The sequence below is a fragment of the Ornithorhynchus anatinus genome, chromosome 1 (assembly GCF_004115215.2).
Source record: "Ornithorhynchus anatinus isolate Pmale09 chromosome 1, mOrnAna1.pri.v4, whole genome shotgun sequence".
Classification (NCBI taxonomy): domain Eukaryota; kingdom Metazoa; phylum Chordata; class Mammalia; order Monotremata; family Ornithorhynchidae; genus Ornithorhynchus; species Ornithorhynchus anatinus.
In genome coordinates, this window is record NC_041728.1 from 32,727,224 (window position 1) to 32,753,825 (window position 26,602).

The 26,602-nt window shown below is 44.9% G+C and overlaps 1 long non-coding RNA gene across 1 annotated transcript in view; it reads right to left on the reverse strand.

Annotated features, from left to right (window-relative positions):
• LOC120638325 overlaps positions 1-25,721 on the reverse strand; it is a 103,748-nt gene extending 78,027 nt beyond the window's left edge. Inside the window, exon 1 of the long non-coding RNA XR_005659926.1 lies at positions 25,392-25,721. This is a non-coding gene — a long non-coding RNA (uncharacterized LOC120638325). The remainder of the gene's footprint in view (positions 1-25,391) is intronic.
• Between the last annotated feature and the right edge of the window lie 881 nt (positions 25,722-26,602).

The following is a 26,602-nucleotide window of genomic DNA, read 5'->3' on the forward strand; positions in this document are numbered from 1 at the left end:
TTGGACACAGTTCCTGTCCAGCATGGGACTCACAGTCTTAATGCCCATTTTACAGATGAGGTCACTGAGGCCCAGAGAAGTTAAATGACTTTCCGAATGTCACAGAGCAGGGATGTGGCAGAGTGGGATTAGAACCCAGGTCCCTCTGACTACTAGGCCTGTGCTCTATCGACTAGGCCAGACTCCTCTTTTTCTGCATCTTTTGGGCTCCAGTAATGAATCTGCCATTTTAGGCCTCTGCATCTCTGTCAAGACATGGGCTTGCAACCTTCAACCAACCTCTATAAGCTACTAATAGGTGTTTACGAGTTAATGTGTTGATCTGGTATCTTCCTAGATGTCAAAGGCTCTAATTTCCAAAAACACTTTTTTTTCTTATCTTAACAGCATTTGAGCTTTACCTCTCCTGAATGTTCTTAGGAATAAAAATGATAACAACAAGAATAATAATAGCCATATCTGTTAAGCGCTATGTGCCAAGCACTGTACTAAGCACTGGGGTAAAAACAAGATAATCAGGGCCCACATGGGACTCACAGTCTAAATCAGAAGGAGAATAGGTAATTAATCCCCGTTTTGCAGTTGCCGGAAGTGAGGCACAGGGAAGTAAAGTGATTTGCCTATGGTCACACTGCAGGTAAGCGGCAGAACTGGGATTAGAACCCAGTGCCTCTGACTCCCAGGCTTGTTCTTTCCACTAAACCCATGCCACTTCCCAAATCTGTCTTGCACGAAATAGCAATTTGAGCTAACCATCTTACCCAATGCTTCAACTTTTTCTGAAAAAAGTCAGCTATTTAGCCTGCAGGTCGACTTTAATGCATTTGTATTTATGTGAGACTTATCAAAAGTGTCAAGGAACCCTTTCTTAGTTTACCTGACAGCTCCCAAAAAGGAATAGCTCTTCATACAGGAAAAGAAGTCACATCACTATATCTGATACAGACTTCTGTGAAGTCTGGTATATATAAATCTGGTCCCCAGCTCACAGCAGGTGACAGGATATTTCTGCCTAAGAACATCATTCTGATGTATGGAGTCCTTTTGAGATCACTAAAGCCTGTTTCAAGGCTGCTTTGGTAATGCCCACCAAGCCACACTTCGAGGGAGCAAAAACAGGTATAATTAACAGAGTACATGGCTTCGGCTTCCCAGAAAGCAGCAAACCATGCAATCATTTACAAATATAAGGAGAGATTGGGCAGTAAGGATGGAGCATGCCAGAAGAGTTTGATCCCTGGCTCTAAGAAAACCACAGATCATTTGTGCCTTTACAACCTATTTTTCCCTCGTAACCTTTAGGTTGACATTATGATGTTCAAATAAAGTTTGGGTTGTATAGCGTTAGAACCATCTCTTGACTGACCTGAGAAACAACAGGAAGTTCTATTTAATTCTTCATGGGCAAGCTCTGGATGATATCAAAGTCCCACCCATATTGAATGGTGTTAAAATAATTTTCCCCCAAAAAATCTCATTACTCATTATTCAGTCACTGTGGACTACCCACAGGAACATACTAGAAATTGGGTAGAACTGTCTAGCATTTACTTGGAAGGCCAGGAAAATTAATCTTCAAGTGCAGAACAGTACACTGCAGTTACCTAGGACAGTAGGCCTGTGACTACCTAATGACCCACAAGACCTAATCAGAACTTAAGAGGAAGAGCTCAAGCTGCCTTATTGCTAACTCAGCTTTCCTTAAGTTACCCCTATATCTAGAGAAAGCAAACCATGCAGGCATATTGGCACCAGTGCCTAAGGCCAGCTCTAACACAAAAGCAATCTAGACAATCACCCAGGTGCTATTCAGCTGTGGGTTTCTTTTCTCCTTCCAACTCCCACTTCCGTCTTTCATCTCAATCCCTCCCTTTCGCCTAGAGCTCCAAACTGTGTTGAGTTGGCCCTGCTTGTGCCAATAACCCAGCTCCTCAAACAGCGTTCTGTTGTATTAGGAAGGATTTGCAGAGTAAGATTGAGCATAGAACCTGCTCTCCCTTTTAATAAATTGGAGAGAAAACACTCCTAAAGGGCCTCTTTTTTTTAATTGCATTTTTAAAGAACTTACTATTTGCCAGGCACTTAGTAAGGACTGGGTAGATACAAGCTACTTCCATTTTACAAATGAAGCAACTGAGGCACAGAGAATTTAAGTGACTTGCCTAAGGTCGACTCTCTTGGTAGCTCTTCACGTGAACTATTCAGTTCTTTCTGGCTTTATCCTAAAGTACCTAGCTGAGCTTCTCACCGGTCTGGGCTTGACTCATGGGTGCTCTGGAATTCAGGCCCCCAGGATTAGTTTAGGATGGCTATGGTGGCCACCCAGCTGTCCACCTTCCTCTGGATCATTAAGAACAGAAAGTCTGCCCAGCTGGAGGGGACTGAAGCCAAACTGGAAGTTGCCTTGCCTGGACCTCAACTCTGGAGGGAGTAACAGTGCAGAGGTGGACACACAGTCTGCGACCACATCCCGTTTGAGAGTGTCCCCGTTTCCCAGTTGCACTTAATGCCAGGTGGCTCAGACACAGGCAGAGTCTGGTAGTGAAGCAGGCTAGGCCCAGGACGAAGGTACTGACTCTGGATGGGCCCTCAATTTCCAGCCTGTGTAGGCTTAAACACCTACCCTAAGACTTCCCCACTATCATTTCCTTTTCGAACAGTCATTCAATGGTTTGTTTATTGAGCTCCCACTCTATGCAGTGTACTGTACTAAGGACTTGGAAGACTACAATACAACAGCTTTAGCAGGATCACTCGCTGCTTATCCCAATAGCTTTATTCAGGCTCAACAACTTTCCAGATTTTTGTACTGCAAATTTTTAAAGATGAACAAATACTTTGGTCACTGCTTATCAAGACTAAAGATTGCAAAATGATCTTGGATTCAATAATATCTTCAGATTTTATCCTTTTCTAGGGGCAGAAGGAAGAAGATTGAAAGTGGCTAGCCCAAGATTAGGAGGGAATGGGACAGAGCAAGATCACCTATCTCCTGGAGAAAACTCCTTGTCCCTATGGCCACCTCAAAGACCTGTCCAAAAGGTTTTTTATTATTATTACTTGTATTTGTTAAGAGCTTACTATGTGCCAAGCACTGTTCTAATCACTGGGACAGATATAAATTGATCAGGTTGGCCACAATCCCTGCCCCACATAGGGCTCACTGTCCAGGAGGAAAAACAGGCATTGAATGCCCATTTTACAGATGAGAAAACTGAGGCATGGAAAAGTTAAAGTGACTTGCCTAAGGTCACAGCAGGCGAGTGGCAGAACTGGGATTAGAACTCAGGTCCTCTGACTCCCAGGCCCAAGGTCTTTCTACTAGGCAACCCTGCTCCTCAGATGTCAACTCATGCAATGATCATCTGCTCACTGCGTGCAGGGAACGTGGCTACTGACTTTGTTGTTGTGCACTCTCCCAAGTGCTTAGTACAGTGTTCTGGTTACAGTAGATGTTCAGTAAATACCACTGATGATGATCTCACCTTTGAAAAGTATCTTTTCTTTGCCTAGGTTAGACACACATTGAACTTTTCCTTTTCCTCCTCTTGCTACTCTGCCCATTTTCCTTTCTCATCCCTTTCTGGGGCCTAACCTTATTTCCCCTTCTCACTGTACTAACCCTCCTCTCCGAGTGTACCTCTCAACCTTTTCCTTTCTCTGCACACCTTTAAACACTCTGTTCCTTTCAGTTTTTGTTCCTTCTTTGCAGCCTCCCTTCTCTTTCATTCTTCTCCTTCTACTTACCCCTATTGGTCCTTATTCCCGAGTCTTGCTTTTTCCTGTTCTAATTTATGCTTTCACTTTCTCTTTTTTGTTTACTCTATTTTCTCTCTTCACTTGTTCTAACCGCCATTGCAGCGGCTCTTGCCCTACCACTTAACCAACTGAAATTGTTCTTCCCGCCAATCCTATGTTTTTCCTTTCTTTGATGAAACAGCCCTGAGTTGCCACCACTAGGACTCTTTTTCTCGTCTGTTTCCCCCTCACCATTCAGCAGTAAGCTTTAATGAAGTTGTAGTCAAATCAAAGAACAGCAAGGATCTAGGTGGGCTGGAATCCTAATATCCAGTAAAATTGTATAGGTCTACGGAGACCGACAAGAGATTGAATTTAGTCATTTATTAATTCCTGAATATGGATCGGATCTTGTGCCTCCCACATTTGTCTCTTCATCTACCTTGAAAAAAGACCACTTTGGGTGTACTAATATTTCCCCTTCTGAAATAAGCATATACCTTTCAACTTTCTAGTTTGGGGCAGAAATCATTCTCCTGGCTTCTATATACAATCAATCAAAAGCATTTAATGAGAACTTACTGGGTGCAGTACACTGAACTAAGGGCTTAGAACAGTATAGTACAACAGAGTTGGTAGACATATTCCCTGCCCGCAAGGAGCTTACAATAGGAGGAGACAGATATTAATATAAATAAACTAGGCATAAGTATATAAATGCTGTGGGGTCTAAGGTGGGCTGGATATCAAGTGCTTAAAGGGTACAGATCCAAGTGGACATACGATGCAGAAGGGAGCGGGAGTAGGGGAGACGAGGGCTTAGTCGGAGAAGGCCCCTTGAAGGAGACATGATTTTAACAAGGCTTTGTAGGTAGGAAGAGTGGTGGTCTGTCAGGTATAAAGGGGGATGGAGTTAAAGGGCAGAGGAAAGGTGTGAGCGAAGGGGTCAGCAGGGAGATGGACAAGATTCAGGTTCAGTAAGTAGGCATTAGAGGAGTGAAGTGTGCAGACTGGGTTGTAGTAAGAAATCAATGAGGTACGACTGGAGGGGGCAGGGTGATTGAGTGCTTCAATACCAATGGTAAGGAGTTTGATGTAGAGGTGAATAATAACAATAATAATAATAATGATATTTGTTAAGGCCATACTATATGTCAAGCACTGTTCTAAGCACTAGGATAGATACAAGCTAATCAAGTTGGATATAATCCCTGTTCCACGTGGGGCTCACAGTCATAATCCCCATTTTACAGATGAGGTAACTGAGCCACAGAGAAATTAAGGGACTTGCCCAAGGTCACAGAGCAGAAAAGTGGCATAGCCAGGAATAGAACTCAGGTCCTTCCGACTCCAGGTCCATGCTCTATCCACCAGGCAATGCTGTTTCCCTGATTACAATTTATGGACAACTACTGTAGGCTCTTGAGGAGTAGGGAAATGTGGACTAAATGGTTTTTCAGAAAAATGAAGCAGGTAGCACAGTGAGAAATGAACTGCAACAGAGACAGGAGGCAGCAAGGAGATTGATGCGGTGGTCAAGGTGGTATATGACAAGTGTCTGGATCAGGGTAGTAGTTTAGACACAGAAGAAAGGGCAGATTTTAGCAATGTTGTGAAAGAACTGTCAGAATTTGGTGACATACTGAATATGTGGGCTGAATGACAGAGATGAGCCATGGAGAGTACAGTGTTAGAGGCTTTTGAGTCAGGTAGGATGGTGGTGGTGTCTACAGTAATAGTGGTATCTACAGTATTAGGAAAACACTGTAAACTGAAAACACTGAAAACATTGGATAGGAAGATGAAGACTTTTGGTTTGGGCATGTTTAGTTTGTGGTGATGATGGGACAACCATGCACAGATGTCCTGAAGTCAGGAGGAAATGTGAGACTAGAGAATGAAAGGGGTCAGGGCTAAACAATAATAATAATAATAATGTAGAAATGGGCATTGAAGCCACAGGAGCAAATGAGTTCTCCAAGGAAGTGGGTGTAGATGGAGACCAAAAATGAACACAGAATTGAGCCTTAAGTGATTCCAACAGTTAGAAGGTAGAAGACAGAGGAGGAGCCTGCTAAAGAGACTGAGAATGGGCAGTCAAAGAAAAGAAGAACCAGGAGAGGACAGTGTCACTGAGGCCATGGTTGGATAATGTTTCAAAGTGTCAAAGACTGCTAAAAGGCTGAAGAAGATTAGGATATGGTAGAGGATTTGGTAAAAAGGTCACTGGTGACCCTAGAAGGAGAATCTCCATGGAACGAAGGGGGCAGAAACCAAAATGGATGGGGTTGAGGAGAGAACTGGAGGAGAGGAAGTGGATGCAGCAGGTGTAGACAACTCACTCTAGGAGTATGGAGAGGAATGGAAGGAGGGAGATGGGTGATAACTGGAGAGAGCTGTGGGTTCAAGAGAGGGTTTTTGGTGTTTTTTTTTAGGAAAGAGACCAGCTGGGAAGAAGCCATTGGAGAGTGAACAGTTAAAGATACCAGTCAGGGAGGTTAGGAGAGGGAAAGTGTTTTGATGAGGTAGGAAGGAAAGGGGTTGGAAGCAGATTTTGAGAGGAGGCAGATCTCCTCTTGAGATACTGCTGGGGAAGATGGGAGAGTCAAAGAAGGGACAGGAGGGAGGGAAGGACTGGAGAGGGGCAGTTGTCCTTCTGTGTGACCTGGAGAGCAGAGGGGAGTCAATAAGGGGTCAATATACTGAACTTTAAGGGTGCAAGTTTTCTTTCATTCATAAAGCACAGTTTATTGAGCACACTGTAATAATAATTAATAATCATGGTATTTGTTAAACTCTTATTATGTGCAAGGCACTATACTAAGTGCTGAGGTGAATACAAGCAAATCAGGTTGGATACAGTCCCTGTCCCAAAATGGAACTCAGTCTTAATCCCCATTTTACAGATGAGGTAACTAAGGCCCAGAGAAATGAAGTGACTTGGCCAAGGTCACACAACAGACAAATAGCAGAGCTGGGATGAGAACCCAGGACCGGAAGTTCCGACTCCCAGGCCCTTGCCTTATTCTCTAGACCACTCTGTAAATCATTCAGCTAGGACGCTGGCTCCCATGGGGTTCACAGTCTAAGAGTAAGGGGGATGGGACTGGCAAAAGACACATAAAACTGAAATAATACAGAGTGAAACAAGGTAAGAAACAAGATAAACTGCTGAATATAGAGGCTAGAGGAGTGGCTTTTTAGATGTTTTATCACGGGCGGGGCAGTCCAGAGTCCAACAGTTCTAGCAGCCTTTCTTCTAAAACTTTACATGTTGAGTGTACTGTCGCTTCTGCTTCTTCCTGCTCCCTTCCAGCAGGATAGAACAGGACCCCTGGAGCAGCGTGGCTCAGTGGAAAGAGCACGGGCTTTGGAGTCAGAGGTCATGAGTTCGAATCCCAGCTCTGCCACTTGTCAGCTGTGTGACTGTGGGCAAGTCACTTAACTTCTCTGTGCCTCAGTTACCTCATCTGTAAAATGGGGATTAAGACTGTGAGCCCCACGTGGGACATCCTGATTCCCCTGTGTCTACCCCAGCGCTTAGAACAGTGCTCGGCACATAGTAAGCGCTTAACAAATACCAACATTATTATTAACTAGCCTCAGGACTCAGATGGTGGAAGAGCTACTGAGGCCATGTGCTACCAATCAGTCAATTCCAGCAGGACAAGAGGGGATCCTTCTGAGAAGGAGTGGTGGGTGGGCACTGTCTCTCCCCCAAGCATCTGGTCTTTTGAGTCACGCAAACTGAAAGGTCACATTCTAATAAGGAAAAAAGGCCAGCAAAGATGCATTTGTTCCATCCTTAAGATGATGCAGTCACCTTTCCCCGAATTGAGAAGCAAGATGTTGTGTTAATAATGCCCTTTAAACTGGCAGATTCAAAACAATGTATTTCACAAGATCCCATGGATAGTCATGAATTTACAAAAAAAGAAATTGGCTTGACACACCTTCACTATTTCCACAAATTAAGGTTCATTGCTCTGACTGCCCAAAGAAAAAGAGCCCAATCCCATTAGACAATAGGTGATAAATTAGGTAACTAAATCTCTTCAGGTATGAACTCTAGTTGAACTTCCTGGCCTCATATAAATTACTTGGCACACCCTTAAGGCTCCTGTTAAAAATCACTGAAGCTGGCTGAATTTCACTACAAATTACAAAGAAAAAAACACATATCCTCAGAACAGGTATATTGAAATAACAGATATCTTGTCTTCAGCAGACTGACTCCATAGCAGTCTGAAATAATGAATGGTCTGACCTGCTATTTGATAGATGAAGCTAGCCTGTTTTTGTTTGTTTGTTTGTTTTAATCTAGCAAAAGGAGAATTGGGAAATCATGGTTTGGAGTCAGGAAACATTGTGTTGAACTCATGAAGAGGGAGGAACTGAGGTTGGGGCATGTCTTCTCTGTCGCTGTCTCCTGATTAGTTCAGGCCTTCATTTTACCCAAACGGACCACCATTCTACCCACCTTCAAAACCCTCCTAGAATCACATCTCCTCCAAAGGGCCTTCCCCAATTAAGGCCTGTATTTCCCTATCAACCCTGCTCTATGTGTCAACTATGCACTTGGCTGTGTAGCCCCAAAGCACTTGGATACTCATCCTAACCCAGACCCAACACATCTATGAAAAAATCCTTATAAAATTTATAATTTTATTAACCTATTTATAATCTATTTCCCCTGACCATAATCTATTTTAAATGTCTGTCTACCCCTGTTGACTCAGCCCCCTGTGGTCAGGGATCATGTCTACCAAGTTGTTGTATTGTACTTTCCCAAGCACTCAGCACAGTGGTCTGCACACAGTAAGCACTTAATAAATATGAGATTGATTGATTACCCTTACCAAACTGCCTGGACTCTAAGAATGCTGATGTCACCCAGATGGCCACTAGGAAAGAATGAGCCCCACAGTCGAACATGCTCCAACAATCAGGTCAAGAGTTAACAATAATAATAAAAATAGTGATAACATTTATTAAGTGCTTACTATTTGTGAAGCTCTGTTCCTGGCATAGGTTTGGTGACAACTGATGGTGCATGCCTCCACCTAAAATTCATGGCACAATGGGAATGACTGTAGAGTGCAAACTTAAATACCACCCTTAAGCTAGCATAGATGCTCAGGCCATGAAACGATCATGCTTAATCTCTTTTACCTCTATCAAACACAAAGATGTTGGAGGAACACATACAAGAGTGTTTATTTCTCCCATTTAACTGAAAGCTCCTCAGGCACAGGGGCCATTTCATACTCTTCCCATCTTAATACAATGCATTGAACAAAGAAGCCTTAAAAAATACGATCAAGCTTTTAGTATCATGCAAAATATCAAAATCAAAAGTGAAAGGAAATAATGGGATAGAATAACTGTTTTCTGTGTATGTTTTTAAACTGAGTGAGCTGAATGTAGGTGGCTCTTCGGTCTTTTCCTTTAACTCTAAGAGTGAAGATGAAATTTGCCTTTATGAGAGAGAGTGCGTGTTTGTGTGTGTGTGTTTGTGTGAATGAGAGAGAGAGAGACAAAAGGCCACTGTGGGACCCATAGACTCAGACATATTGCACACACAAAAAGGTGTCCCTTGTGTTGACAATCACATTTAATATTTGCCTGGCATTGTTTTCTCCTCAACTGCCTTGCCTCTCTTTTCTTAGGTTTCTGCTTGAAGACAGACACTCCTTTCTTGAAAGCAACAGAACAGCATGCTCCTCAGCAACTGTCTCAGTTTTCAGCTAAAATGTAGCATTGTCTGAGGCTTTATTTAACTATTTCCTTAAAACCATTTTCCACCCCCTCCTTACTTTTGGCTCCCCAATTTCGGCTCCATCTACAGCAGTTGCTTGGGAATCCTGCTGTCACTCATGCTCTTCAAATATCTTATCCAGCATAGCTGGGTAAAAGTGAGCAGAGCTTTGATGCAAGAAAACTGACTGCATTCCACATCTTGATTAACCATGATCTTGTCTTGCTAATAATAATGGTGGTTATGTACTATATAACCAAAACTGTACAAATGCTGGGGTAGATACAAGATAATCAGGTCAGACACTGTTCCTACCCCACATAAGGCTCACAGTATTAGGGGGAGGAAGAACAGGTATTGAATCCCCATTTTCCAGATGACGAAATTGAGGCCCAAAGAAATCAAGTGACTTTCCCAAGGTCACACAACAGGCAAGTGGCAGAGCCAGGATTAGAACTCCTCGAGAACCTCCAGCGGTTGCCCATCCACTTCTGCATCAAACAGAAACTCTTTAACATTGGCACTAAAGTATTCGATCAGCTTGCCCCTTTCTACTTCACCTCACTAATCTCCTACTACGGTCCAACCTGCATACTCTTCTGTTCTCCATCTACACTCACTCCCTTGGTGAACTCATTCACTCTCACAGCTTCAACTATCATCTCTATGCAAATGACACACAAATCTACATCTCTGCCCGTCCTCTCCCCGTCCCTTCAAACTCATATCTTCTCCTGCCTCCAGGACGTCTCTTCCTGGATGTCTGCCCACCACCTAAAACTCAACATGTCCAAAACTGAGCTTATCTTCCCTCCCAAGCCCTGTCCTCTTCCTGACTTCCCTGTCACTGTGGAGGGTATGACCATCCTTCTCATCTCTCAAGCCCGCAACCTCAGTGTCGTCTTTGACTCGGCTCTCTCGTTCACCCCACACATCCAATCGGTCACCAATACCTGCTGGTCTCACCTTTATTTATCGCCAAGATCCACCCTTTCCTCTCCACCCAAACGGCTATCTTACTGGTACGGGCTCTCATAATATCCTGGCTGGATTATTGTGTCGGCCTTCTCTCCGATCTCACTTCCACCCGTCTCTCCCCGCTCCAGTCAATTCTTCATTCCACTGCCCAGATCATCTTCCTGCAGAAATGCTCTGGGAATGTCACTCCCCTTCTTAAAATCCTCCAGTGGTTGCCTATAAACCTCCGCACGAAACAAAAACTTCTCTCTCTGGGCTACAAGGCTCTCCATCACCTTACCCCCTCCTACCTCTCCTCCCTTCTCTTTCTACTGCCCACCCCGCACGCTCCGCTCCTCTGCCACCCACCTCCTCACCATCCCCCGTTCTCACCTATCCTGCCGTCGACCCCTGGGCCACGTCCTCCCACTGTCCTGGAATGCCTTCCTTCCTCACCTCCGCCAAACTAATTCTCTTCCCCTCTTCAAAGCCCTACTGAGAGCTCACCTCCTCAAAGAGGCCTTCCCAGACTGACCTTCCCCTTTTCCCTCTGCTCCCTCTACTGCCTCTCTACCTCCCCCTTCACCTCCCCTCAGCTAAGCCCCCTTTTTCTCCCCTTTCCCTCTGCTCCTCCCCACTCCCTTCCTCTCCCCTCAGCACTGTGCTCGTCTGCTCATTTGTATATATTTTTATTACCCTATTTATTTTGTTAATGAGATGTACATCACCTTGATTCTATTTATTGCTATTGTTTTAATAAGATGTACATCCCCTTGATTCTATTTATTGCTACTGCTTTTGTCTGTCTCCCCCAATTAGATTGTAAGCCCATCAATGGGCAGGGACTGTCTATCTGTTGCCGATATGTACATTCCAAGCGCTTAGTACAGTGCTCTGCATATAGTAAGCACTCAAATACTATTGAATGAATGAATGAATACTCTGCTCCTCTACTGCGAGCTTCCCCAGTGTGCACCGATTTCATCTATCTCGCCGCTGTACCCTTTCCCACGTCCTCAGGCTAGTCTGGAACACTCTCCCCCTCCATATATGCCAGACCACGACTTTCTCCACCTTAAAAGCATTATTAAGGTCGCTACTTCTCCAAGATGTCTTCCCCAATTAAGCCCTCCTCTCCTGGGCTTCCTCTCCCACGTCATCTATGTGCTTCAATCTGTGCCCTTTGGGCATTTGATATTCACACCACCCCCAAAGCACTTATGTACATATCTTTAAATTAAATTATAAATTATGTATATATCTGCCTCCCCCTCTAGATTGTAAGCTCATTATGGGTAGAGAAAGTGTCTGCTAATTCTGTTGACTTGTACTCTCCCAAGTACTTAGTACAGTGTTCTGCACATAGTAAGCACTCAATACCATTAATAGGCACACAGACTATAACTCAAATATTTAGAACTAATAAGGTCAAAAATAAATAAAACATATACAATGAGTGCTAAGGAGAGCATAAATATGGTTCGAGGTTCTGGGAAATTAATTGGGGAAACTTTGTTAGGCAAGCTTATTGGGATTTTAAGAGGGATCTGAATATGGGGAGAGATGTGACCTGCCTGACATGGGAATCGGGATTTCTATACTGGGTAATCAGTGTGCATGAGAGGAGGCGAGAGAATGGAGAATGAGGTATAGCAAGAATGTTGGCTTTAAAGAGAAGCAGCATGGCTCAGTAGAAAGAGTCCGGGCTTGGGAGTCTGAGGTGGTGGGTTCGAATCCCAGCTCTGCCACTTAGCTGTGTGACTGTGAGCAAGTCACTTCACTTCTCTGGGCCTCAGTGACTTCAGCTGTAAAATGGGGATGAAGACTGTGAGCCTCACGTGGGACAACCTGATTACCTTGTACCACCCCCCAGTGCTTAGAACAGTGCTTTGCACACAGTAAGTGCTTAAGAAATACCAACATTATTTCAGAAGCAGCATGGCTCAGTGGAAAAAGCCCGGGCTTGGGAGTCAGAGGTCATGGGTTCTAATCCCGGCTCGGCCACTTGTCAGCTGTGTGACCGTGGGCAAGTCATTTCACTTCTCTGTGCCTCAGTTACCTCATCTGCAAAATGGGGATGAAGACCGTGAGCCTCATGTGGGACAACCTGATGAACCTTGCATCTACCCCAGAGCTTAGAACAGTGCTCTGCACATAGTAAGCACTTAAATACCAACATTATTATTATTAAGGAATGAGGACAATGGGTTGAGGAATAGTGGGAGAAGAATTATACAATGGAGTCAGATGATGGAGAAATTTTTGTTTGATGCTAAGAGATGTGGGGAGTGGTAAAGGGCACTGAGGCACAGCAATTCTCCTGGGAAATGATCCGAACAGCAGTATATACCATAGATTGGAACAGAGAGAGGCTGGTAGACCAGCAAAGAGGCTAGGTCAACTGTCTAGCTGTTGGGCTAGGTCAACTGTCTAGCTGTTGCAAGACTATACAGTCAAGGTGGGAGAAGTTTGTGTAGAAGAGAAGGGGCGGATCAGGAGATGCTAAACAGAAAAAAAGGCAGGATTTGGTAGTGAACTGAATGTGACAGGTGAAGGATAGTGAAAAGTTGAAGATGACACCAAGATTGTGGGTTTCTGGGAAGCGGAGTATGGTGGTGTCATTAACTCAGATGGGAAAAAAATAGGCTGGGGAATGGGCTTGGAGGGAAAAATGAGAAGCACGGCTTCTGACGTATTAGGTTTGAGGTACAGTGTTCAATTTGGGCATCCATGTGGAGATGTCCGGGAGGCATGAGGAGATGCTGAATTTCAAGTCAGATAAGTGGTCAGCGCTAGAGAAGTTGATCTGAGAATTATCTACACAGTGATGGCAGCGGAAGCCATGTGAGCAGATGAGTTCCCTGAGAGACCAAATGTAAAGCAAGAGGAGAAAGAGATCCAGAATACAGCTTTGTGGGCCACCCACAAGAGGATGAAAGACAAAAATAGAATTCCGCATTTTCCCACCCTAAGTCAGTCCTCCCACTGACTTTCCCATCACTGTAGACAACCTCACCATCCTCCTGTCTCATAGGTCCATGAGTTTGGCATTACCCTTCATTCATTCAATTGTACTTATTGAGCACTTACTGTGAGCAGAGCACTGGACTAAGAGCTTGGAATGTCTAAATCAGCAACAGATAGGGACAATCCCTGCCCAACAACCGGCTCACAGTCTACAAGGGGGAGACAGACAGCAAAACAAAACTAGTAGTCAGGCATCAATACCATCAAAATAAACAGAATCATAGATACACAGCATTGATAGAATAAAGTAATAAATAATATGTTAATGAATAATATGTACCAATAGACACAAGTGCTGTGGGGAGGGGAAGGGGGTAGAGCGGGAGGGAGGGAGTTGGGGCAATGGGGAGGGAAGAAGGGGCGGAGGAAAAGGGAGGGCTCACTCCTTGACTCATCCCTCTCTTTCAACCCACAAAATCAATCTCAGCTCCCTGCCTCCTATCTCTCCCCACCCCAGATCTTACTTCATTCTGCTACCCAGGTCATTTTCCCTCAAAAAAGTTCAGCCCTTGCTTCTCTATTACTCAAAAACCTCCAGTGGTTGCCCATCCACATCCAACAGAAACGCCTTACCATCGGTTTTAAAACACTCAATCAGCTCTCTCTTCCTACCCTACTTCACTGATCACCTATGACAAACCAACTTGCACACTTCACTTTTCATAATGCTAACCTACTGACTGTACCTCAGTCTCATCTCTCTTGCAACCCACCCCTTGCTTAGGTCCTCCCTCTAGCCTAGAACTCCCTCCACCTTCATATCCAACAGGCCACTACTCTTCCCTCCATCCAAGCCATCCTCTGCCCTCTGCTCCTTTCCCCTTCCCCCATTCACCTCACCTCAGCTAAGACCCCTTTCCCTCTCCTCCTTCCCCTCTCCCTTCCCCTCCGCACTGTGCTCATTTGTATATATTTTTATTACTGTATTTATTTTATTAATGAGGTGTACATCACCTTGATTCTATTTATTGTGATTATGTTGTCCTGTTTTTGTCCGTCTATCTCCCCCAATTAGACTGTGAGCCCGTCACTGGGCAGGGATTGTGTCTATCTGTTGCCGAATTGTACATTCCAAGCGCTTAGTACAGTGCTCTGCACATAGTAAGCGCTCAATAAATACTATTGAATGAATGAATGAATGAATGAATGAATGACATCTCCTCCAAGAGGGCTCCCTCAAGTAACCTCTCATTTTCCCCACAGGCTCTCTCTTTTACATTGCCTAAAGGAGCCAAGGGGTTGAAAGCCAGACCACAAGGGGGTTGTAAAGAGAGTAAGTAGAGAGCAAATTAGGGGAATGATATGTACAACCCATTCTAGGAGTTTGGATCAAACTAGAAGGAGGGAGATGGGGCGACAGCTGGAGGGGAATGAAGAGCCTTTTTTAAAAATGGGGGAGATGTACGTGTGCCTTTGCATTATACATTACAGACAAATGGAGAGAAGAACAGGAGGGTCTTAGAAAGAAGTCTGCCCACAACAAACTTGTTCTGCTTGTTTTCCTGACTTCTGCTGCCACCTCCACTCAGGGGCTTAGGAAAAAGTTAACATACCTGCCCAAAAAAAGAAAATAAAATTACAGAATGGCTAGCCAGCTGAGGAAATTAAAGTAAAAGACTATTCATCTAAATCATTCAAACAGGCAGGCAGGAGTTCTGATTCAGGTTTAACCCTTTAAAAACTGTACGCTCGCTGTGGGCAGGAAACATGTCTGCCAACTCTGCTTATTGTTCTCTTCCAAGCGTTTACTACAGTGCTCTGCACATAATAAATGCTCAATACCATGGACTGATTAAAGAGTCTCGAGTCAGTTGCAAGTTACTAGTTACAAGAAGTGATTAGGTTTGAGAAAAGAGCCAAAATGAGAACGTTTTAGATCATATGCTAAGGGCTTACAATATGTCAGCACTGTTCTAAGCCCTGGGATAGACACAAGATAATCAGGTTGAACATAGTCCCTGTCCCTTGTGGGATTCACAGTCTAAAACAGAGAGAGGAGGATTTAGTCCCCATTTTACAGACTGAAGCACAGAGAAGTTAAGTGACTTGCCCAAGGTCACAAAGCAGATAAGTGGTCAAGCTAGGATTAGAACCCAAATGCTCTGTCTTCCAGGCCCGTGGTTCTTTCCAATAGGCCATACTGCTTCTCTAAGATCCTTTCTTCTTTAGTGTCAAAATCAAGTTACGGCAAGCAGAAATACCTGGGCTGGCCAAGGCCACCACTCAAGGGGTCCCTGCATCATGCTAAGGAGCCCCAGTTATTGTAGAGTTACAAGGTGCTTGCCCACTCTTTGAAGAACCAGCCCTAGCCTTCCACTTGAATGATGCATCAGCTTGCACAGTATAACTGGTACCTGTGGGTAGAATCATGCTGAGCTCAGTTAATACAGTTAAAACACCATTACACAGAGGTGTTGGGAGTTCTGTCCAGTATAATCCCCATCGGACAAAACCCTGCTCATGAAGTATATTTTCCAAAAGAACCAGAAGCATTTAAGGCCCCCTCATTTCACAGGTCTTACACTCAACAGCATAATGCAGCAAATAGAAAACCAAATCAAGAACTCTACCTTCCGAATCCACAGACCATTGCAAAATGCCCTGCCTTTTTCCTCCATCTTATAACTGTGGTATTTGATGATGGCCTTTGTTAAGCACTTACTATGTGCAAAGCACTGTTCAAAGCACTGTTCTAAGCACTGGAGAGGATACAAGGTGATCAGGTTGTCTCACATGGGGCTCAGAGTCTTAATCCCCATTTTACAGATAATGTAACTGAGGCACAGAGCAGCGTGGCTCAGTGGAAAGAGCCCGGGCTCGGGGGTCAGAGGTCATGGGTCGAATCCCAGCTCAGCCACTTATCAGCTGTGTGACTGTGGGCAAGTCACTTCACTTCTTTGTGCCTCAGTAACCTCATCTGTAAAATGGGGATTAAAACTGTGAGCCCCACGTGGGACAATCTGATCACCCTGTACCTACCCCAGCACTTAGAACAGTGCTCTGCACATAGTAAGTGCTTAACAAATACCAACATTATTATTGACTTGCCCAAAGTCACACAGCTGACAAACGACTGAGTTGGCATTGGAACCCTTGACCTCTGACTCCCAAGCCCATGCTCTTTCCACTGAGCCACGCTGCTTCTCTAAGCACTTTCTCTATGAGAAGTATTATACTAAGTCATTCATTCATTCAATAGTATTTATTGAGCGCTTACTATGTGCAGAGCACTGTACTAAGCGCTTGGGATGAACAAGTCGGCAACAGATAGAGACAGTCCCTGCCGTTTGATGGGCTTACAGTCTAATTGGGGGAGACGGAAGTCCTGGGGTCAATACAAAGATAATCAGATTGGCCACAGTTGCGGTCCCACATGGGGCTCGAGTCTAAATGGAGGGAGAACAGGCCCTGAATCCTCATTTTAATGATGAGGAAACTGAGGCCCAGAGAAGTAAAGTGACTTGTTCAAGGTTATACAGCAGGCAAGAAGCAGCGTGGCTCAGTGGAAAGAGCATGGGCTTTGGAGTCAGGGCTCATGAGTTCGAATCCCAGCTCTGCCACTTGTCGGCTGTGTGACTGTGGGCAAGTCACTTAACTTCTCTGTGCCTCAGTTCCCTCATCTGTAAAATGGGGATTAAGACTGTGAGCCCCACGTGGGACAACCTGATTCCCCTATGTCTACCCCAGCGCTTAGAACAGTGCTCGGCACATAGTAAGCGCTTAACAAATACCAACATTAAGTAGCTGAGCCAGAATTAGAACCCAGGTCCTCTTTCCACAAGGCTACAACTGTCTCTCTATATACTGCCTTAGTGCCATCAATGACCACACTGTATCTACCTGTTATTCCAGCACACCCCAGCCACAAATAATATGGTCAAGAAAACATAGAAAATCTCCAGTGTAATTAATATAGAACTTTCTCTCTAGTGTCTTAACCCTGAAGTAAATTGAGGGGGAAAAGTGATGCTTTTAGTTATTTTGCTGCATTTTTAAGCCCTTGTGAACCCTATCAAATCGGTTGCTCATATTAGACCCACTGGGTAAATGAAATGGCCATTCATCAAAAAGATAAGTATTGTAAAACCACATGTTTAAATCCTGAAGAGAGAATGATACAAACTTAGAGACTCACTTGTTCATGCAAGTCACGGAAAGTATGATACAATAGAGCTTTATAATCTGCACTGGATATATATTTGCTTCAAGGACAAGCCAAGGAATTGGGATACTTGAAAATACTAAATCCTAAATGGCTACAGTATTATTTTCCTTTCAGATAGAAGATAATAAGCAGGGAGACAATCAAAACTGAGAGCAAACCGTATGCTCCCAGTTAGTCTTCAGATTTATATCAAGGGGAAACCAGAAGGCACCTTCTGTAGAGGCCTGCTTTTTTGGAAATTTCTCTTCATCCCAGTACACCAAACTTCAGTTTATTTTTCTTGAGCGCAGAGAACAAAATGCCCTTTTGAAAGGCCACCAGGGTACCTCAGTGGATAAATACAAAATTAAAATTCTTTGCATAATTCATGGCTTTAAAATAACAGGCTCACTAACGCCATTTGGAGACAAGGCTGGAGTGGAGGTAGGGCAGAAGCAAAAGACTGATTCTGCCCGTAATAAGGCCTGCTGCCTCTCTAATTCCCTTCAAACATCACTTCGATAATAACAATAATAATAATAAAGGGATAACCGTGTTGACTGTTGCCCAGGGAATGATTCCCATCACAAAGGCATAAGCCTGTGGCAAAGGGAGAAAAAGGACAGGGCAAACTGAGGTAGGAGGAAGGTGTTGAGGAATGCACTTTCCAGGGGCCCTCCTTCACCTGCTCACTGTGGCATCTCTGGAAGGGAAGAACAGATGGATGAGGAAGAGGAGGACATAGTCACCTATTTTGCAGGATTTCTGCTGGGCCTGTTCACCTCATGGAATACCCCAGGCAGTCCTTCAGTCAGAAATACTCACCACTGATGTCATATCCCCAGGAGGCAGAACTGGGACCAAAACCCAGATGACCTGGCTCCCAGAGCCTTGTTCCTTCCACTGGACTAACACACAAGCCAATATTAAGAGTGATAGAGCAGTTAATTAAAAGAAGTGAAGAAGTACCTTTACATCCTGGCAAATACTTATTGGGGGGTGTTCTGTGAACCAAAGGTTGTTTTAAAACAACTGTCTTAAAAATGCAATAAATATTTGAGGGAAGACATTTATCTGATCATATGTGCTTATATATTATACATGCATACTATATCTAGATATGCACGTATATACAAATGCTATCTGTCAACGGTGATGGAAAATACTCACCGGAAACCAAATTTTTCTATGCCAGTAAAAAAGAGGTTTATTGCACTTCATTTCCTGTGATAAGAAAGAGAAAGTTATGAGCTGGTAAGTTTTTGTACTCAGCTCAAAATGTTGAGGACCTGGGCTCTAAACCCTGCTTTGCCACTTGCCTGCTGTGTGACCTTGGGCAAGTCACTTAGCTTCTCTGTGTTTGTAAAATGGAGGTTAAATCTTCCTCTCTCCAACTTAGACTGTGAGCTCCTTGTGAGCAGGGACTGTGTCCAGCCTGATTATTTTGTTTCTTCCTTAAGGCTTAGTTTAGTGCTTGGCTCCTTAAAAAGTACTATAAGAAAAGGGATTGGAGCAATGTTTACACACCTCAAAAATATTCTGCAATTAGATATCATACTTAAATATAGGAAAGGGATTTTAAGGATCTAAAGCAAGCAATTATCTACCTCAATCCTTTGCTGATACTTACACAGGAAGGATGTTAGTTGGTTGTCTGAAACTCCTAGGTATGATTTAAGAAATTAAACAGGTTTTGGGGAAGAGTCACTGAGGGGTCAGGGGAACCCCACCCATCAGGAGCCAAGGAGACAGTTCTCAGAGCCAGAGCCAGGACTGTCATCAGCTTCAGGCCGGTCTTCCCTGAAGCTCCTGGGAAGCCTACTCTTTGGATGCCCCTGTCGCTAGACACTGTCAGTCCATCAAGGTTCCCCACCTACTTTTATTTCCTGCCAGACCCAGATCTGAATTGTGGAAAGACAGGTTTATGGCTTTATCTTCAAGGGTCATGTCTTTCCATTGGCTTGGACTAGAAAATTGAGACTTCTGGGGACACTTAGTCCCCTCTCCTTAGCCTCCCACCTAACCTAGAATAGAGTGAGCAGTTTGTGACCCATATTTTATTATCTTCCATTCCAGTTCTTCACAGCACACATCTGGTAACCCCATATCTGACCCCCTTTGGTCTCCAACGCTTCATACAGACCGAGTAGGGTCACAGCACGGTCTGCACTAAATGCGGCCAAGAGAGATAAATTCTGTTTCCCAGCCTCAGAAAGCCCTTTGGTTTCTCAGTGGAAATCCCAGCAACTGGTACAGTTGATGCAAATTTCTCAAAAAACAATGGAATGAAAAGCCTGATGAGGGCACAGCAGAATCTGCTGTTGAGAGGTATTCTTTCCCAGGGCCACCAGCTGCACTCACACCCTACTGACCATCTTGCGATGCACGCTCCTGGCTTGAGGGGAATAGGATAATAATAATAATGATGGTATTTGCTCAGCGCTTGTTATGCGCCAAGCACTATTCTAAGCGCTGGGGGTAAATACAAGGTAATCAGGTTGTCCCACATGAGGCTCACAGTTTTGATCCCCATTATACAGATGAAGTCACTGAGGCCCAGAGAAGTGAATAAAGTCACACAGCTGACAAGTGGTGTAGCCAGAATTAGAACCAATAACCTCTGACTCCCAAGCCCATGCTCTTCCCACTAAGCCACGCTGCTCCTCCTAGGAGAGAATGTGAGGGACCACACAGAATCCATCAACACTTATGCAAGACAACTTGAGTGCACCCCCTACTAATGGTGAGATTATCCCTACACCTTGGCCATGTGTGCAAACTTCACGATCGGTGGCATTTCTTCATGGACAAAGGGCAATAATATATTAGACAAAGTGCTTACATTCCTTCACTCTTGAGTGTCAGGGTTAAACCAAAGAGCACGGTCTACTGGAAAGAGCTCAGACCTGGGAGTCAGAGGAACTGGACTACCGACTCCACCTTTTGCCTGTTTTGGGACCTTGAGCAAGTCACTTAAACTTCTGTGCCTCAGTTACTACATCTGTAAAATAAGAGATTGAATTCTCTGGCTCACAGACTGTGAGCCCCATGGGAACCAGGAACAGTGTCCAACCTGATAATCTTGGATCTATTCCAGCACTTGAGTGCCTAACAAAAAGTGCTTAAATAACATTAAAAAAATTACAACAAAAGTCATCAGTGCCTGAGCACGCATGCACATATACACGCATACGCACATACACAAATGCTACAGCAAACCTGGGCCCAAAAACTTTCAGCAAAAGAGCCAGAAGAAATAAATATTGTTCCTCCAGTTACTGGAAGTATTGAACTGCTATTTACCATGGCAAGATTGGACCCTTGAGCACCGGGGGACCAGAATAGTGGGGAAAAAGAAGATGACATTTTTCTTTCAGAATTTCCGACCCTAATGATTGTTTCATTGTGTTTTAAACCGAGAAAGGACCCTAATGTTTAATTCAGAAGAATTTTGTTTTTACGGTGGCTGCTACAGATTGTAAACTGAAGTTAAAAGGAATGTTTTCTGTGATCCTTGTAATAAGTAATAGGTACATATAATCAGCCAATGGCATTTATTGAGCACTTACTCTGTGCAGAGCGCTTTATTAAGTGGTTGGGAGAGTATAATACTACAGAGTTGGTAGACTCATTCCCTGCTCACAACTCAATAGTGAATACAAATTCACTACTCATTAAGAAGTTGATGAGGAAATTAATGTTAAAGTAAAACTCTATGAACAAAATTGACTAGTCTAAAACCACATAAAATATGACATAGAGGGTCTAGCAAATTTTATGCAACAGTGTTTGACTTATGACACAAAATTTCACATACTGACAGTCCCCACTATTCTGTCTCTCCCACTATGTTGTTTACACCTTTAAAAAATAAGCTTTTCACTTGAGAAATAGTCCAAGAACCACACTCACAAATTGAGAACACTCACCACTGTTCCAATGTTTCTAAATGCATACAGAATACTTGGGAATTTTGATATCAGCATGTAGGTACTGATTTAGAGAATATGAGCTGTGACAAATAAAGATTCATTCTTTCTTTCAATCATATTTAATGAGCGCTTGCTGGGTGCAGAGCACTGTATTAAGCAAGTGCTTGGGAAAGTACAATACAATAATAGACATTCCCTACCCTGCCCACAACTAGCTTACTTAATTGATTATAGTCCATAAATCTAAATACAAATAGGCTGTAAAAAACACAATAAGCTGCTTCAAGTTCTAAGGAACCAAGCCAATTCAGTGGGCCAGTTGGCAACTCACTGGGCTACACTGCAGGAGGCAGCACTTGGAAAGTGACCTTGGGATTCCTACTCTCTGGTGTCAGAAGGGTCCCAGTTCCTTTATTAAAAAACAAAACAAAAAACAAAAAAACCCAATCACAGTACCTGAGAGCAAATATGCTCAGTACCCTGCCTTGGGTGTGGCTTCACTGAGCTGTGGACGCTGCCAACTGGACTCTTTTAAAGAAAGGAAATTTTGAAGATGCAAAATGAACTAAGTGGAATTCTATCTTTCTCCACCCAACTCTTCTTGCTACTCTGTACCATATAAGTAACCTAGCTTGACAAAATAATATCTCACACTCAATACTGCACAACGCAGCCACAAAAAGATATTTTAAATGAGAAGCAAAATGCTTAAGGCAATTATTGGCAGCCTCTACTTTTTAAAGCATTAAAAATGTCAATCCTACACTGCATACCATGTAGTGTAATCAGTAGCCACAAATACATAGTTATATATAACCATGCATATGATTTCTTTCCCTCCCTTTTAGTACTAGTGATGCTTACCCCAGGCACCGGGAAATCTGGTTTAAGGATTTTTAAAAGTTCTGGCACATATTAAGCTATACTTTGCTTTGTCGCTAGCTCCCCCTCCAGTTAAGCCTACCGATGTTGTAACTGCATTTAAAAAATAAATTATACAACTAGGGCTTAAATGCTCAAATTCCACACTTTTCAGAGAGCTATCAAGAAAGAGCAACTAAAAATGTGGGCTTAAATTCAAATCGATCTCAAGGAAGGATTATTTTTAGTGCATTTGAAATGTTCTCCATCTAAAACCGTCATACAGGCAATGTCTTATTCGATGGATGAGAAATTAAATAAAAAAAGGGACTTGGGTTAAATTTTACTGCTGTGTATTTAATTTTCCTGTAAGTAATTTAAAAAACCATATCACACTTATAGAATGAAAGAAAACCTTACGCATTCTGTACTACTCTCTGTGCTTGTTTACTAATTTGTTATTTGATCAAAAAAACCTCAACATTCTCTCCATCAGGTTTCTTTCCAGCATTTTAGTCTCCCACCCTGGCAGAACTCACAATTTAAGAAACAAAACGGCAGTACCTTTAAATTGACTGTCAATATTTTGGGTGGCCTTTTCCATTTCAATTGCCCAGGTTCCCTGGATACTGAACCTGCATGATTCACCTCTCGGGTTTTAGATTATCATCTAACTCTACTGGATACCTCAAAACAAATACAGTAATTAAGAATCCTTTCGTCATAAGCACTAGAGAGCACAGAGTTAACAGTACACAGAGCTTTCCAGTAACAGAGAATTTTTTCAGGTGAAGATTTTCAATGTCACCACAACTTTTTTCCCCATTAAACATGGCCCAGCAGTGTTCAGTCAGATTGGCAATTGTGTCCCTGGCTTGGTTTTTTTTGTTTTTTTTTTCTCCTGGAGAGAGCTAGTAGTTGCATTACATCTGAGCAATAATGTTTAATTCACACCTCTGTATACTTTCCCAGCATTTAGGACAGGAGTTCTGCACACAGTAGGTGCTTAACAAATACAATGACTATTTAAGGATGCATTACTCAACTCGATTGATTCAAGGATCCAGAAAAAACTGCTTTACACACAGAAACCAAATCAAGTCTCACTACCAAAACACGATACAATACAAGTGTTCATTCATTCATTCCATCGTACTTATTGAGTGCTGTGTGCAGAGCACTGTACTAAGCGCTTGGAAAGTACAATTCTGCAACAAAGAGACACGATCCCTGCCCACAGCGGGATGGGCACTTCGAGCCACAAATTGTCATCACTGTGCATCTAAAATCATGAATCCATACTGCATGAAATCATCCCACACAAGCAGCGCTTAGAACAGTGCTTGGCACATAGTAAGCATTTAACCAACATTATTATTTAACAAATACCATTATTACGATTTATCGGTAAGTTAGTGGGCATATCTTTAACTCGAACCTAGAGGTCCAAGAAGGGTCTCGCAACAAAATTAAGCCAACGGGGTTGAGTGGCAAGAGCCCGGGTTTGGGAGTCAGAGAACATGGGCTCTCATCTCGACACCGCCACTTGACTGCTGTGTGACTTTGGGCAGGTCACTTCACTTCTCTGGGCCTCAGTTACCTCATCTGTAAAATGGGGATTAAGACTGTGAGCCCCACGTGGGACAATCTGATTATCTTGTATCCTCCCTGCCCGCCCCCCACCCCAGGCTTAAAACAGTGCTTTGCACATAGTAAGCGCTTAAATACCATCATTACTATTATTACCATTCTAACCTGTGAGCCTCAAGGGGGACAACCTGATTACCCTGTATCTACCCCAGCATTTAGAACAGTGCTCAGCACGCAGTAAGCACTTAACAAATGCCATTATTATTACTATTACTATTCTAAGCTGTGAACCTCACGTGGGAAAATCTGATTAACCTGTATCTACCCCAGCACTTAGAACAGTGCTAGGCACCTAGTAAGTGCTTAACAAATACCATCATCATTATTATTATTCTAAGCTGTGAGCCCCACAGGGCTTAGAACAGTGCTCGGCATCCTCGTAAGCACTTAAATACCATCATCATCATTATTATTATTATTCCAAGCTGTAAGCCCCACGTGGGACAGCCTGATTACCTTGTATCTACCCCAGCGTTTAGAACAGTGCTCGGCACATAGCAGGCCCTGAACAAATGCCATCATTATTATTCTAAGCTGTGAGCCTCACGTGGGACAACCTGATTACCTTGTATCTACCCCAGCGCTTAGAACAGTGCTCGGCACATAGCAAGCGCTTGAGAAATGCCATCATTATTATTATTCTAAGCTGTGAGCCCCACGTGGGACAACCTGATTACCTTGCATCTACCCCTGCGCTTAGAACAGTGCTTGACACCTAGTAAGCGCTTAGCAAATATTATCATCAAAGACCCAATGGGTGGGAAAGTTGGGGTGGGGGCGGTCCTGGGGACACCTTAGATCGTTGGCTTGGGTTTCGATGGCTCCTGGGGAAAGGGTGGCGGCTTCTCCGCCGATCTGAATTCGAAGCCGCATCCCCAGGTGGACGGGGAGCGAAGGAAGCAAGTGTCCCTGCCTCCCCTAGCAGCGGACAGAGGGGCAGGCCGTGCATCCGAGGGATGGAGGGATGGAGGGATGGATGCACGGATGGGCGAGCGGCAGGTCCTTCCAAGCGTCCACCCCTGGCCCGGCCGGCTGGGACCCCCCTCCCCGGGCTGGCTCACTCCCAGACACATACACAGACCCACACAGACCCACACACACACACACACACACACACACACACACACACGCTTTGCAGGGATGCTGGGGTGGAGGGGCCGGGCGCGAGCAGCTGCACCGGGACCCGTCCCCACTCCTTCCGGAGCAGCAGCAGGGCCAGGGTCGCCTGGGCCTCCCCTGCACACACACACACACACATATGCATGCATGCACACACACACATATGCATGCATGCATGCACGCGCGCCGCCGCCCCCTTACCCACCGGAGGGAGGGAGGCGGCCCCGTGCCCCCAGCCGCCGCTGGCCGGGTGGAGGATGCTGCTCCCGGCCGAAAGCAGAGGAAGAAGCGGAAACAGGAACCGCCGCCGCCGCCGCCGTTTAACGGAGCCTCGGGCGCCGCGGGGTTGGGGCGAGCGCGGGGCGGCCCGAGCCGGGCAGCCGCTGACAGCGCGGGACCGAGCGGGCGCCGGGCACGGGGCGCGCGACCCCGAGCAGCGCGAGCCCCATTCCCCGGGCGGGGGCGGGGGCGGGGCCAGAGCGCGGCCCACACGAGCGCGGGGACACGGGCGCACGCCGAGAGAGAGAGAGAGAGAGAGAGAGAGAGAGAGAGAGAGAGAGAGAGAGAGAGAGAGAGAGAGAGAGAGGGAAAGGGAGCGCGCGCACGCGCCGCAGGGCCCGAGCACGCGCGCGGGCGGAGCCGGCCGGGGAGGGCGGGGGCGCGCGCGCGCGCGAGCCCACGGAGAACGCGCCCCGGCCGCGCTAGTCTCCAGGCGGGGGGTGAGGTGCGCATGCGCCCCCCCCCCTCCCGCGGCCGCCGCCGCCGCCGCCGCCTACAGCCACCCACCCACCCACCCAGGCGCGTGCCCGCTTTTCCTTTCGGCGCCCCTCCAAAGCCATGAAATAAAGTCGTCGCAGGCAGGGGGTGGCAGCCCTCGAAATGAATTCAGCAGCAGCGGGGCCGCTCGTATTGATAAGGGCGAGGGTATTTGTTAAGGGCTTACGATGGGCCGAGCACTGTGCTAAGCGCTGGGGGAGATACAAGGTCATCGGGTGGTCCCCCCGTGGGGCTCCCAGTCTTGCTTCCCATTTGACAGAGGAGGTCACTGAGGGCACAGAGAAGGGAAGTGACTCGCCCAGAGTCACACGGCGGATAAGTGGCGGAGCCGGGATTAGAACCCAGGCCATACAAGCCACATAATAATAATAATAATGGTATTTGTTAAGCGCTTGCTACGGGCCAAGCACTGTTCTAAGCGCTGAGGGTGATACAAGGTCATCGGGTGGGGTCCCATGTGGGGCTCACAGTCTTCCTCCCCATTTGACAGATGAGGTCACTGAGGACACAGAGAAGTGAAGTGACTCGCCCAAAGTCACACGGCTAAGGGGCAGATCCGGAATGAGAACCCAGGCCATACAAGCCACATAACAATAATAATAATAATAATAATAATAATGGTACTTGTTAAGCGCTTGC